The following is a 12,969-nucleotide window of genomic DNA, read 5'->3' on the forward strand; positions in this document are numbered from 1 at the left end:
AAGAAAAAAAAAAAAACCTGATGTTTTTTGTATTCATTAAAATCAATGCTGGAATTAAACATTAAAAGGAAAGGGGGGGTGGAGTATTTTACAATTTAGAGTTGTCCATCGCCATGTTGCAGACAGAACAGTAATTTATTTTTTGGCTATATTTATAGTTAGGGATATGTTGTGATGGATACCAACACACGTATTCAGTTACGCTGTACATTTATACGTTCGCTTATTCCTCCACAGCATGGCAGAAGAAGTCGCCCAAATCTCTGCTTCTGCAAATTCTGGGCCGCATTGTTGTGGCAGATTCTGTCCTATATCCATGTTCCGGTATGGATACAGGATTCTGGTATATGCAGGTTGAGATTACATAAACAACCATCTTCCATCAAAGCTGGATTGGTGCATCCTGGCAGACTTGTCTTGGGGGAAAGTATTGTTTCACCAAAATGTATTTTCCATATGATTGCTGCTATTTTCCTCAGAAGTAGTCTTGCACCAGGTTTGTCTGCTTTGTGTGTATAAAAATAAATGCATGGTCAAAACCGTGGTGCATATTTATGGAAAGGTCTTGGTGAGAAAGGATTTTGGGGATCTCATCAGATATTATCATCTGGTATCATATGTTACTAACGCAGGCCTTTCTTTAATGGTTTGTACACATTCTCTGCATATGTTTGGCGTGAACAGGGCACATAGAAAACAATTGTGATTTGGATACACGTCCAAAAATTGAGGAGCCTTCTGGCAACTCCTATCTGCTGCAAACATGTGGAATTCGTTTATTGGGTATGGATACCAACCACAGGAACACTTTTGACGGAAACTATTTTTAAGAGGCTTTGATAAGTATGGGGTGTGCAAATATGTACACATAGCTTACCCACTTTTTTTTTTTATATTGCTGTAGTGTTTTGACAGTTTCACAGTCCCCCACAAACACTTTTTACTGCTGTCCTTATACTGACTGTATAAGGAAAAATTTGATACATAAATCTCCGACAGAATGGTCCAGACTTAGAAGTGGCTGATGTTGATCAGTGAACTGTACCGTGGATCATCACATAGGATGAATAATAATTTCATGTAGCTTTCAAACCCCATGTGCCCAAAGTACTTGATGGGATTCCTTTTGTAAGAAAATGGAACACTTTCCTTTGGCTGGTAAATCTGTGACATCATGGAGACCACATCATGCTGTGTTTTCGTTCTTTCTTTTTCTTTTTTTTTTAGTACCCTCCTTATTTTTGACTAATTGTCTGTTGGAAATAAACTAATTGTAGTGAAACTGGCTTCTAACCTTTTCAGATATTGACGTTATAAGACCCCTATTCCCACCTACTCTTTTTAGTGTTTTTGTTTCGAATACTGTCATACCGAAAAAGCTTCAGAAGTACTGTGTTTTCAAGTAGAAATACTCTACAAGTTAACCATTTATTGCCCTTTTAAACATTTTTGCATTTTGACTGTATTCTATAACAAAAAAGTACCTTACTTACTGAGCAATTTCTAACACTAGCATTTTATAACCACTTCCAATTTGATCTTTCTGCTGTAGGTCATGTATCTTTGTAGATGAGACCCCTGAGACAAACTGGTGTTGGTGTTCGGACCACCCAAACATACACTTTTTGTCTGAATCTGCTAAAAATTACCTCTTTGAATCATGGCTGCATGTCAATCAATAAATAAATGTACAAATGTTCCTTGAGATCCGTGGCCAGCGTGGATGGAGGAATCTGTTCGCACTCTATTAGTGTACGCCAGGCATAACACAGGTACTTCCATGCTTATGTCATTTGCAGAGTTCCCCAGGTGGCTCTAACTGTGCAACAAGCATACAGAACTGTCATGGTTGTGCTGTAGCCCACTTCCTCCTGATCATCTCGCACCCCTATTGGGCGCACAGTGTGATGGGTGGTCTCATTGGCCAGTAGAGAGATCAAAGAAGTTGAAAGGGGAAGGCCCTTGACACGGCGGCTGTGGGTGCTGTTTGCATAGACGGAGCAGTCTGACTTATAGGTAGAGGTGAATTGCAATGAAAGTGTGTGCAATCAACTGGAGTGGCCTGTGTTATACTGTGATGGATTTGAATCCCAAAGTTTTGCCTTAACATGCTATTGACCAGACCTTTTTTATTTTGAAAGATTGCCATGTGACATATTTTAAAAATGTTTTAGCACTCCTTTTTACAGAGATGACCTTCAATTTTTCAGAAAATATTGAAGGTGATATTTGACGGCACAATACAAAATGCACTTGTAGTATTCTTTGTAAAAAAACACACACATGAATGCCAGCTCTAAAGCTTTTTGATCTTCTGCACTGTGCTAGAATAGATTTCAGGGTACCCATTAGAAAGAAGTTGGTGCACATAAAAAAGTACAACATAGCAAAAGGCCTTTTATAAAGGAAAAAAAAAAATCTAATTATCTTCCTGCCTAAAAACATTAAAGCTGTGTATCTACTACGCCTACCAAAAAAGAGCGCTACAACTTGAGGCATTACATGAACTCCGTTGCTCTGAAAGAGTTAAGCGCATGTTTGTCCCTTATTAGAAACACTACGGAGCATCTGTGAGTAATTTTAACAGACTGGTGAACACACGTGTTCAGTTTAGAATCCTAAGCAATACCAGCAGTGCCACACACAGCAGGGAAGTACATCCTGCGTTACAGAAGCTGGGAGCCGCTGTCGATCACAAAGGACAAGAGGGGTGTAGCCTAGTAAACAAGGAGGTTGCCATTGCATTAACATGGAGCCACTGTCCACCAGTAGGCTGGCCATGGAGATACTGATGCACAGGACACATGGTGCCCTGTATGTTCAAGGAGGAAGAACAGACACGCAAACTGACCACGCCAGCACAGATCTGCTTTTGTGCTTACTGTGGTCAAAATAGATTTTTAGACATTTCTGGAGTAACATACACATTTTAGCATTTGTTTCATATCAGCTAAATTCAAATTGTTTTTATTTTCAAACCATTTCTCCTAGAATTTTATGCAAAGCAGATAAGGACAACAATCCATTCTCTCTCAAGGCTTGGTATCCTGTACAGTGTATAAGATGTGATGACTCTCAGCAGAGCCGTTCCTACCCTGTATGCCACCTGAGGCTGTAGAGCGGGGTTGGTGGGGTGTTGCTGCCGGTAGTGCTTTGGAGCGGTTGGTGGCAAATGCGGTGGGACATGTGGCTGTGTTACAGCTGTGCCCACTATCTATGCTGTCCGATCCCACCAAGCTCAATGATGCCACTGGTTGCCAGGAGCTCGGCAAGACTCAAAACAACCTCGGACCACCCCCACACTTGCAATCCTAATGAGATGTGACTGCTCTGAGGATTAGGTGAACATATCTTTTTGATTAAAACGAGCACCTAATTCTTGCAATGTTGAGGTAGCCCCACTGCAAGGGTTAAGAACATTTATGCCCAGAGTTCTTCTTTAACCCATAAGAAGCCAGGAAACCCTAAACAAGCAAAACCAATTTAAACTGCAAGAAGCATTTTTAAGATTTTTTTTTTTTGTAGCCTATGCAATGGGAACATGTAACAAATATAAAATAGGTGTTCTTCCAATTTGGCTGCAAAAGTGGAAATACGCTTAAGTTTACACATAAGTATGTCCAATACACATTTTAACATCTGACACTTTAGGTTTTAACAAGGAGAGATCCCTACTCCTACAAATCCTTGATTTTTCTGGAACTTGTAAGAATCAGCCGATGTGCAGCTGATGTGTCCAGGTGGAAAGAATTGTATCATGTGAGTTTCTTTTAACCACTTCCTGGCTGGCGGGGAGCTGCTTGGATGTGAGTGGGCGTTTTTAGACACCCTCACTCGTCCCACTTGTGTGCGCCACTGGGTGGTGTGTGCACAGTAGCGGGAAAACTGCTCAAATTGTAAACAACCCAGCGATGACTATTTACATACAAACGGTCCGGCGGCTGTAGAGCTGCTGGATTGCTTGTATTATGCACGTGGGTGTGTGGCTGCCGCCGATTCTCCCTACACTGCTGCTGATCCCAAGCTCGCTGTCCCCGATGCGGGCCCGGGACCCGCAACCCGGACAGCGGCTCTATCAATGGAGATCAGAGGGAGAATACAACATGTTCTCCCTCTGATCTCCCCTCTGTTCTATGAATGCAGGAAGTGATGTATGTTACATCACTTCCACATTCAGCTGTCAATCTCCGGCTTCTGTAGTAGGAGAGAAGCTGGTGAAGCAGATCTGTTTCATCAGCTTCTTTGGGGGTCCCTAGGTGACAGGGGTCTTGGAGACCCCTGATGTCACCCTAAAGAGGACCTGTCTGTGTAAATTGGCTATCACATAGGGGGCTTCCTAGACCCCTATGTGATCACAAAGTTATGTGGAAAAAAAAGTTTAAAAAAAGTTACCAAACAAAATGAGTCGCATGATGAGTCATTTTATTCGGCAGCGCATGTGCAAAATGACCTCGACCTTCAGTTCTGAATTACTGAAGGTTGAGGTTATTCTGCACATGTGCCGCCACAGCATTCATGACTCAGGGCAGACATATAAAACAATAGTGTGTAATCAGCAGTGGCTTACACACTACGGTTTACATGTTGGCCCTGAGCAGTGGCAGAAGACTTATTTTACACTATATGCATATAAGCATTAGCACAAAACAGTGTGACATATGGTCTAAAAAAACGGGACCGCAAATGTAGATTCTTCTAGTAGTTTAATGCTGTGGACCAAAACGTAGCAGTGTGAAAGGGACCATAGCACATGATACTGCTGTGTTCAGATCCATATAAATGATGGATCTGAACACCTCAAATTGTACGTCTGTGTGCATGAGCCCTTGGATGACAGGCTGTTGACCCTCTGGCTTCAATTCCTTGAGTCACTGAACTACAGCAAGCATACATATTAGAAAAGTCAGAAGTTCTGAACTGCATGATTGTTCTCGGTCAGTGACTTAAAGTTTTAAAGCTAGAGGGTGACAGCCAGGCAACTAACATTTGTAGAAGGAGACATTGGCGATGGCATTTTCATTGTATTTCTCTACAAATGTTTCCTTTTTAATACAATAGGAGATTTTCTCTCTGATTTCAATAAAGAATCTGTGTAAGGCCTCTGTGTGTTTTTGAGTGTGTGTGAGATCGTCAATAATAGTAATGTGTATAAGGCCTTCTGTAGACAGGCATTTGAACACATTCGCGTAAACGTGTACATTCCAACACCGCATGAAACAGAAGGCTGTGTTTGAGCTGCCTAGCCTACAATGCAAACAGATCCCAGTAAGACCTACTGCATCCAAAGAAAAACAAGGCAGGTGAAACACGGCATGAATATATCATGCACACTACACCACTGACCTAAATAAGAGTTGTTTAAAACACACTTCAATGACTGCTTTGCAGTTTCCTGTCTACAAAAGCCCTAAGATTGCCCCAGAATAATGTTTGCTGGTTTTTTAAATGTTGTAAACCATAGATATACACTTTTAAGCAACGAATAGCTTATGTTAATATGATCACTAAAAAATATATTGTGAATATCTAGAGCTAACCTTTTAATATAACAATGTGCTAGGGATACATTCCTGTCTGACTTCAATAGCTTATGTTGACCACCTTGGCAGACAAACAGGCAAAGAATTTTGGCATGTCTGAGGATTTTCGTGAATATACAGCCTTCATGTTCTTCCATAACCCTTCAGATTAACTGAGATTTCCATTTTTACTGATCCAACTCTTTTTTCTCATTTTTTTTTTTCTTGGCTGATTCCATAACCGTAAGCGTCGCAGGCCCTAGGACAACAAAATAGCCTCAAGCTGTAAAGTTTCCACCACAATGTTTCTTGGCTGGTAAGGAACAAACCAGAATTGGGTTCTGCAAGAATTCTCTCACGCACTGCTTTTGGAGCTTTTAGTTGTGTACCATCGTGGCATTCTCAAAGTAAGACTCAAGTTGAGAATCAAGCATTAACACATGAGCTACAAGTTAAAGACTACAGGTACTGTAATAAATATGAAAGCTTTAATCAGTGACCTTCTGAAAATATTACTCTTTTGAGCGCTGACTTCAGTGCTTTCTGAGTAACTGACCTGCAGCGTAAGTATGAAGCTTCTATATGTTTTTTGTACAGATTTCAAGCAAGTGAAGGATTAGTTTCATAGTGAAAGTAAACCAAACAAATAAAGGCTGCTACAAAGTAGAGTTTTGTTTTGCAGAATAGTTGCACTGCAATGGAATGCACAGAATTAGGGTACCGTGCGTTCCAGTGGGGGTGTACAATGGGGTGGGAAGTGCGTTTTGAGGTTCCATTCAAATGAATGGCAACCCAACACCTCCCACACCAGAATGCACGATAGGTGCGATTACATGGGACTATGTGATTAACGCACTGTACTAGTGTGAACGGGCCTTCAAAAACACTGACGTACATACACAACCACAGACTCAATCTGCTGAACTGTGTCTGAGATCCATCCATATGTGCATTGTAGAGCTGCAGCTAACGATTATTTTCAAAATCGATTAGTTAGCAGATTATTAAGTTCGATTAATCGGTTAATCGGATAAACAGTAAAATAAAGTTTAAAAAATGGCTCCAGTGATAGGACTACTAGTTTGTATTGAGGTTGTAGTCCATCACAGGAGCAAGCTTGGAGCGGTGGAAGTAAAAAAGAAAAAAAGATAGTGTGGTGTGCAATATAGTGAAATGGGAAAGTGTAAAATTATACAGCAATGAATGCAGAATGGCATCGGCTATAGAGGACTACAAATCCCAGCAAAAACACATTATACAGCGCAATGCAGAATACCGCCAGCTATAGAGGAATACAACAAATCCCAGCAATAGTACATTATAGCTGCTGGTACGATGCATTGCGCTGTATAATGTACTATTGCTGGGTTTTGTAGTCCTCTATAGCTGGTGGTATTTAGCATTGTACCACTTTATAATGTACTATTGCTGGGATTTGTTGTAGTCCTCTATATAGCTGGTGGTATTCCACATTGCGCTGTATAATGTATTATTGCTGGGACTTGTAGTCCTCTATACAGCGCTATGCAGAATATCACCAGCTATAGAGGAGTACAACAAATCACAGCAATACATTATACATACAGTGTATAATGCATTGCTGGTATTTGTTTTCCTATGTATAATATACAGCACAATGTACCATCAGCTATAGAGGAATACAAATCCCAGCAATACATTATAGAGCACCATGTGTGGGAAAGTGCAGGCTTACCTGAGCAGTCTTCCAGCAACTTGCTTCTGAGATCGGGCCTGTCTATCGGCGGCTGTCATCCCCCCACCCCTGCTCCTCCTTACTACATCTCCCCGCGTGCCTTGCCGATCGTGGATGGGCAGGAAACGTGAGGCGGGGAGGAGGTGCGGCGTGTGGAGCGTGGATGCAAGCGGGTCTGGCAGCGGCGAGCGTGAGGTGGGGAGGAGGTGCGGCGCACAGCGTGTGGAGCTGTAAACAAGGCCAACTGATCGGAAGCCGATTAATCGATTATTGAAAAAGTTGACAACTTTTTCAATAATCGATTATAATCGATTATGTCGATTTAGTTGTTGCAGCCCTAGTGCATTGTATATACAGCTCCCTTGTGCGCCCTGTAGAGGTGCCGGGAGCCAGAATGTGATGTCACTCCGGTCCAGGCACCTCCTTTAGGACAGGTGAGGGAGCTGTAAGCAATGCACATATGAATGGAGCTTCCTCGCGGCTATAGCCCCATCCCACTTCAATCTGAAACTCTGCACCAGGCGGCATTTTGAATGGCTGCTTTGCACAAGAATTGACAGTGCTGCACTAGGGGAGAGGCACAGGAGCCTCTCCTAGAAAAGTGGAAGGCATGCAGCAACCCACTGAACATGGGGTCACGACCCACTAGTTGAGAACCAAGGCTCTAAATCATGCCAGTTTAACATGCTATTGTAATTTCAGTTTTAAGTGTGGTGTTTTTTTGTTTTTACTCTTAATCACTATTCATTAAGAGAACAGAGAGAGAACAAATGTCTCAGTTGATTTCCTGTTTTGTCACCCAGGTTGAGACTTCAAGCTGCTGTGCTGAAAAACACAGTGCAAGGATGGTCCACAATTGTCACGTCCAGAACAATTATGTGCAGCTACCACTGAAGCGGGTGCATGTAGACAGGAAGTGACTAGAAAAGGCTGTAGGAGGGAAATGTAAAAAAAAAAAAAAATCAAGTGAACATAAAAATGTATTTATATGAAAAAATAAGCCATAGCAATTGTTTGATGCACAGAGTTTTAAAAATGAGTGAACAAATTAATATGGAATGCAGGAGCCAGCAGGATTTTTTTTTAGGAGTCGGCTCCACTGACAGTAGCTAGAGAAAAGCTCAAATATTAGGCACCAAACTTGAACCGTATTGGCTAGGTGTAATCTCCACGTTAAATACTATTTATGGAGTATCTTTAAAACTTGAACCCTTAACAGGTATTTTAGGGTGTTATGACTCCAAGGATGGATGAGGATACATCTCTAGCCATAACACGCATTATTTTTGGCTTGTAAGGTATTGGTCTGGAAATGGTATATTCACTCACGGTGGAGGAATAGAAAGCTGAAATATATAAATATGAGATTCGAGAAGCATACTTATCGATTTGAGAAATCAGTTTTATAAATTAGAATTGTTGTTGTCTAGATGGCATATTGACAGTGTCTGAATCTACTATTTGATTTGATATATCTTCTGAATATCGTCTAACTAGCAATTAATGGAGGAAATAACGGTTTTATAAAAAGCATCTTATTGAAAAAAAAAATGTTAGACACTAGCTGTAACTTTTAAGGAGCATTGTCTACCTGGTTCCTGGAATTGGTCCAGCCCTATTTAACAAATTAAATATAATCTTGTTAGGCGTTATACTTTAAATTCATTTTTCTGACCATTGTCAATAGTGGGCATTTTCTTACACAGAAAAAACTCCTCCCCTTTTGGATACCAAGTGAAAGAAACCACTTGTAACCTTTTTATCCAATAGTTCTCTTTAGGGTCACGGGAGGACATATACTAACTAACCTCCCGGGACCCAAAGCTCAGTATATAGCAGGTTATTGATGATACTGTCGAGATCAACCCAGCTGGCTGATTGACAGGAGGATCGGAGGGGGGATACCTGCAGGGAGCGGTGACTGGTGGTCACTGCTCTCTGCAGGGAGGTGATCGTGAAGTGAGAGAGCGACGGTATGTGTTTGCCCGATAGTCAATGTGTGACAGTTTCATTGTCGCACATCGCTCTAACTATGAGGATGAGTGTAAATCACTTACCTCCTAGTTCTCCAAGTCTAAAGTAAACCTTTTCTTTTAACCAGGATAGTTCCAACTCAGCGATATGAATAAAAAAGACCTAAGCATAGGTTATCTTTAGAGAAACAGCATGTTAAAATATTTAATTATTCTATTGCTATATTAAATAGCAATATAGGCAGCTTAAATAGAGCTTGTCACCAAACCTCACTTTTTAAACAAAAAAAAAAGCATAGTAGCAGTAGAGATTAAAAAGCACTTGCCTGATTCCACCTTTAAAAATAAACTTCACACTGTGAGCTGTGTAATCCTTAATTGGAATCTGACCACTTCTGGACATGTCCGTTTATCTGCGGCGGACACTTCTCTGGCCCCTTGTTGCTATGTAGGCAGACATCTATAGTCTGCACAGCTACCTGTTAGGATTTCAGGCAAGATGAGTGACTTATCTGTGCACCCATATAAAATGTAAACAGTACCAGTTGGAGAAGAGTCATTGGTGCACCAAAAATTAAAGTAGTATTAAAGTCTCCTTTTTTTTTTTTGTGTGTGTGCATATATCTACTGCTAGCAAGCAGTAGATCTATCCAAAAACATTTTTAAAAAATTGCCAAACAGGTAACACTTACCTGTGTCTCCACCACTCGCTCCTGGCTGTTGATCTGTAGCTTCTCGAATGGCCATGCAGGAGGATGAGTGCGGGCGCACGCGCAGTAGAGATCTTCGGCGGGGAGAAGAGAGACACAGTGGAGGTGAATGCACATGATGGCCGCGAAAGAGCACATCTGACAGACACGACACGAGAAGTCTGCGCTGGTTCAGAGACCGGCACCAGCGCTGGAGGGATTGCTGAATACAAGTGTATAGAAGAAGATTATCGGATCAAGAGGCATCATTTAAGGTAAGTCCTTAAAGCAGCATTGGGGTTTGTGACTTTAATGTCACTTTAAACAAAAGCAGGAGATGATTGTATTCTGTGCAGAGGTGAGGAGGGGTTTATGCTGCCATTATTTAATGCTCTGCTGTGTGTAAGGTGCAAGGGGAAAAGAAGTGTAGAGGTTAGATGGTGGGAGAAGGGGAGGTAAGAGAATGCAAATTTGCACATACCAGAGAACTGAAAAAGAGGGGGTCAAGCCATGCCATGCTATTGTGCTCGATTCAAAGTGTTTGTGTCTGTGCTAATGCATTCACATATAAACAACTTAATTTACAACAATGGTAAGGAGTTCAGTGGCATTTTGTGTGTATTAGGACAGATCTATGGTGTGATTGTATGTTGTGTTGTATTGCTGCCTTCCAGTTTCTTTAGTGGGCACCTTTTAGGTGTCTTCACACATATTTAGTATCTTTTAGAGAGCTCTCCAAAAGCCTGACATTCCATGGTGCTCTGTAAGGCTGGGTTCACACTTGGGCGTTCAACGCACAATGTGCGTTTGACGCACGTTTCGGGCCACACGTTTTTACCGTGATTTGCGGTCAACGAAACACGCAACAAACTCAATTTTACAAGGGCTATCCAGCTGTATCCTAATGGATACGCGCGGAAAATACGCCCCAAAGAAGCACCTGTACTTCTTTGGGCGTAGGGCGTTTTTACGCCCAGGTGGGAACCATGCCCATAGCAAATAATGGGATTTCACTTGCTGGGCGTTTTTACAGCGTGTCGATCAGCGCTGTAAATCGCCCAGGTGTGAACCAGGCCTAAAGGTAATTGTAGCCGTAGCCTGTATGGTTGCTGTATAGCTTGTCTGCCTCCTTTTGGTCTTCCTGTTGGCTGGATCACATTTGCTGTGCAGTGGCCATGAAAGCCTTGGTCAGTTTCCTTTATAAAAAACACCAGGATGTCAAACGTTGGTACAGAATAATTTCATGCTTCATACTGAATCATTTTTGGAATTTAGCATTGACTCTTGATTTGAAAACTTTGACCTTATCTTAGTCTAGAGCCCCACTAATTTTCATCTCTGCTGCCGAGAGATGTAACCACTTGTTGCTCTCCTAACAGCTAGAGATTATAATTGCTCATGTATCTTTAGCCTTAGGTGGCTGTAGGTGGTCGGGTCTCACAGATTTTCATTTGAAAAAAAGTTTTTGGGAACATTTGATTTTTCTCATGGCTAATGGGGGTCAAATTGATCATCATTGTCAACCATAGAAAAAAGGGAAAAAAAAAAAATCTAAGGAGTAGGATAGAAATTTTTAGCTCGAAGCAAATTAACTGGCACTTGTGCTACTTGCTGTTTCTCAGGCTCTGTTCCCTTTCTCAGAGTGTGGGGTATACAAGGTGCAAGGGGAGCCTCCTCATCCAACCAGTCTCCAGCCAGGTACGTGATACAGTGAATGTGATTTTTACCTGGGGAAATTCCATTTATTCCAAATTCAAACGAAATTTCAAATGACATTATAAAAATGGTGCTAGTAAGATATTTTGTACGGGGGGGTTTGTAAGAAAATCTGCCAGTGTATGGCCAGCTATGATAAGGGTCTGGTTGCCCCGGACTGGTCTCTCCTTATTCCAGTGATGTTCTTTGCGGAGGTTGTGTTCTGAAAGTATCATTCTCTTCTAACAGAAAAGCTAAAGAGAAGACTTGCTTCAAGCTTGCAGTATGTATGCCACTAACCTAAGATTTCATTTCCAATGTGCATTTCTTGTTTTGTTTGTCCTCTGCAGTGGATAATCTAAAAATCTCTCGACTCAGCACCAGTTGTGCTTTCGAACAATCACGACGGAATCAAGTATTCATGCATGGCACTATACAAGGACTGATCTTTTTATTTGTTTTATTGTTAAATACATATTCAATTTTTACTTTTTTTTTGAATGGTTGTAATGAGCATACTTATCAGTCTATGTGAACATTCTATGCAATATGCTTAGATCTGTTTTACCTCCAATAAGCAGGCTCTAATGTTTGTCCGTTTCTATCAAACCGTTTATCTTTTAATTGATTGCAGGGGCTCTGTGGATAGGGACTCTTGTAGAAGCAGCAGCTACATTCTCATGGGGGCTGGAGTGCTTTTGATCTGTTTTGACTTTTTTGAGTCAACATTTTGCTGTTTGTCAGAACATGCACGGTACGAGCAATTTACGCTTTGGAGTAGACGAGCTGAACCACAGCCAGTCAACATGCATATTAAACCTGTCTAGCCATAAGAGTGAATTCTATGATGGTATATTGACTGGTTAATTAATGCCTTGTCTGAAATTTCCAGATCTACAGTAGTGAACTCCCATTTTTAAAAACGTCGTAAATATATATATATATATATATATATAGACTTTGCTTATCTGAATAGTTCCTTGTTGTCTTTGTCTTTTAAAGCGTATTTAAACCCAAAGACAAAAATGTAGTGCCCATAGTCACTTCCTCTGAGCTAAAAAGAAAGCACAAACATCCTTATCTTTTCCGTGTAAACTACAAGTCCCATCAGTCAACTCTGTAACGGAAGTCAACAAATGAAGACATGCTTGAAATCCAGCCTGCTTGAGAACCATTGGTGTCCCTATAGATACAATAGAGAAATGAGTGTAGACATAAAGGGACAGGAAATGTTATTTACAGGGACAGGGTCACCAGTTACAAATAAAGCAAAAAAACGTTAAACCAGGAAAACTAATGTAGCCACTATACTTTGAAGTTGTTTTGGGGCTTAGATACACTTTAAAGTTACACCCCCACCCCCCCACCCCACCCCGGGC

The 12,969-nt window shown here is 41.2% G+C and overlaps 1 protein-coding gene across 4 annotated transcripts in view; it reads left to right on the top strand.

The window, feature by feature from the left end:
- Positions 1-12,969, top strand: part of CBLB (Cbl proto-oncogene B) — a 180,085-nt gene that overhangs the window by 26,979 nt on the left and 140,137 nt on the right. The gene's annotated exons all lie outside the window — the stretch shown is intronic.

The sequence above is a fragment of the Nanorana parkeri genome, unplaced genomic scaffold (genome assembly GCF_000935625.1).
Source record: "Nanorana parkeri isolate BGI_ZX_2015 unplaced genomic scaffold, ASM93562v1 scaffold427, whole genome shotgun sequence".
In the NCBI taxonomy this organism is placed as follows: Eukaryota; Metazoa; Chordata; class Amphibia; order Anura; family Dicroglossidae; genus Nanorana; species Nanorana parkeri.